General features: G+C 29.6%; 1 protein-coding gene across 1 annotated transcript in view; it reads left to right on the top strand.

Annotated features, from left to right (window-relative positions):
- LOC137640060 (probable glutamate receptor) overlaps positions 1-2,500 on the top strand; it is a 28,938-nt gene that overhangs the window by 259 nt on the left and 26,179 nt on the right. The gene's annotated exons all lie outside the window — the stretch shown is intronic.

Below are 2,500 nucleotides of genomic sequence, written 5' to 3'. Positions count from 1 at the left end.
ATAAATCAATTGAGTAATGTAGCTAAACGAGAGTAAATAAATTTTGATCGGTTTATGTTTGAAGGTGATGGTTATTTATTATCCATGGTACTAATTATAATTAGTTACAATTTAGTTCAATACAGATGGCCAGTCTTCTTAAAACTGGGTCCGTTATTCTTCTTTTTCTTCTTCTTCTTCTTCTTCTTTTTCTTCTTCTTCTTCTTTCCAACTTTTATCCTTACATTAAGGGGTCAGTTGCCCAATCTGACCTCTCTAATGAGACTGGATTCATTTGAGGCCAAACATATATTATCTGTTTCATAGATGTTTAGGACAAAATTGCACAGTGATGTTAATTTTAATATGAAGTTCTGAAAATCTATCAGAATTGTGAAAAGGTCTTATATGTTGACTATTCAGAGCTTTAGAGATAACTGAATTGAAGTATAGAGATATCCATATTATTATTATTATTATTATTATTATTATTATTATTATTATTATTATTAGCTCACGTAGAACCCTAGTTGGGAAAGCCAGATGCTATAAGCCCAAGGGCTCCAAATGGGACAATAGGCCAGTGAGGAAAGGAAATGAGGAAATAAATAAACTACACGAGAAGTATTGGACAAATAGAATATGATATTTTAAGAACAGCAACATCATTAAAATAAATCTTCCACATATAAACTATAGAAACTGAGTTTGCCCTTAAATCAGAGAATTTTACCACAAGACAGTGGAAGATTCTGGTACAGGGGCTATAGCACTACTCAAGACTAAAAAAGAATGGGTTAACTTTGGAGTGTCCTTCTCTTAGAAGAGCTGCTTACCATAGCTAAAGAGTCTCTTCTACCCTTACCAAGAGTAGTCACAGAAGAATTACAATGTAGTAGTTAACCCCTTGGGCGAAGAAACGAAAATGGGCAAATTCATTGTTGTCAGGTGTCTGACGTCAGAGCAGAATGTCGAAAGAATAGGCCAGACTATTTGGTGTATATGTAGGCAAAGGAAAGTGAGTCGTAACCAGAGAGAAGGATTGAATGTAGTACTGTCTGGCCATTGAAAAGACCCAATAACTCTCTAGCGGTAGTTGCTCAACGAGTGGCTGGTGCCCTGGCCAGCCTGCTAGCTATAGCAGGGTTCAATTGTTAAATCGATTGAAACCTTAAGTTGTAAAGAACTCTGTTAAAAACCATAATTTTGATCTAATATTCTATGTAAAAATGTACTGTTCCCAGCTGTATTTCAGTAAAATACAGGTGACCGTAATTTTTACCCACCTTTATTATAATATCACTCATTTACTACAATATATCCGTTTTTTAAAAAGGTAAATGCTGGCAACATTTATCGGTTTTACTGTAAATTTTAAACTGTGAAAACATTTTATGATAAACGAGTATGTAGATAAATTTCTTATTTGCCAAAAATCTGCTTTATAAGTATAAGATAAATTAAAATAATTAAGATAACTAAAATAATTAAAACTGAAAATATAATCTTATCTTGAGTAGAGAACATGTCATGATAAACGAGTATTTAGATAAATTTCTTATTTTTTTTTTTTTTTTTATTGATGACAGAAACCTCCAGGGAATGGACATCAAGAAGATTCTAGTGCTTCTTTTCCTTTCAGGTAATATGCTTATTTTTGTATGATAGATTATTATTATTATTATTAGTAGTAGTAGTAGTAGTAGTAGTAGTAGTAGTAGTAGTAGTAGTAGTAGTAGTGGTGGTATTATTATTATTATTATTATCAAACCTACTGTTGTCACTAAAACGATTAATCTTATTAAAATTACTATTATTATAAAGTTATTAAAATCATTATTATTAAATGTATTAAAAGTTTCATTATTATTGACATAATTATTATTACTAAACTATTGGTATCATTATCATTATCCAAATTATGAAAAGTTATTATTATTAGAATTATCATTAAATTGTTCTTATTATCAAAGTTATTACTATTTTTGACATTATCAAAATTATTATTATTATTATTATTATTATTATTATTATTATTATTATTATTATTATCATCATCATGAATAAATTAGAAAAAATTTTCTTTTGCAATGCCAAAGTTCCCTTATCCTAAAACTTAATGGAAGATTCTTTCATGATTTTTCAGTTTTTAATATCTATTTTGGGTTTGTATAAGAAGTCTTGATGTTCTTTAGGAATATTCTTTTGCTTCATTTCAATAGAAATGAAAAGAATGTATAGATAGAGACACTGATTCTTAGTCTAGAAAGTAATGTATAATGATGGATGCATTTTCATTGGACATCGTCATCAAACACACAAACGCACACACAACCACACACATGTAAAGTATACGTACACATATACATACACACACATATGTGTGTTTGGTTGTATATGTGTATGCATGTATGACTATATCCATTATGAATTTTTTCTATGTTTGGCCTTCTGCCATTGTGTTTGAATAGGCATTGGACTGTATGATTGTATATTACCAATTTAAGTACATTGTACCAAC

This window comes from Palaemon carinicauda, chromosome 1, assembly GCF_036898095.1.
Source record: "Palaemon carinicauda isolate YSFRI2023 chromosome 1, ASM3689809v2, whole genome shotgun sequence".
Lineage (NCBI taxonomy): Eukaryota > Metazoa > Arthropoda > Malacostraca > Decapoda > Palaemonidae > Palaemon > Palaemon carinicauda.
Note: the sequence above shows the minus strand (reverse complement) of the source record. Positions and strands in the feature narration are given on the sequence as shown.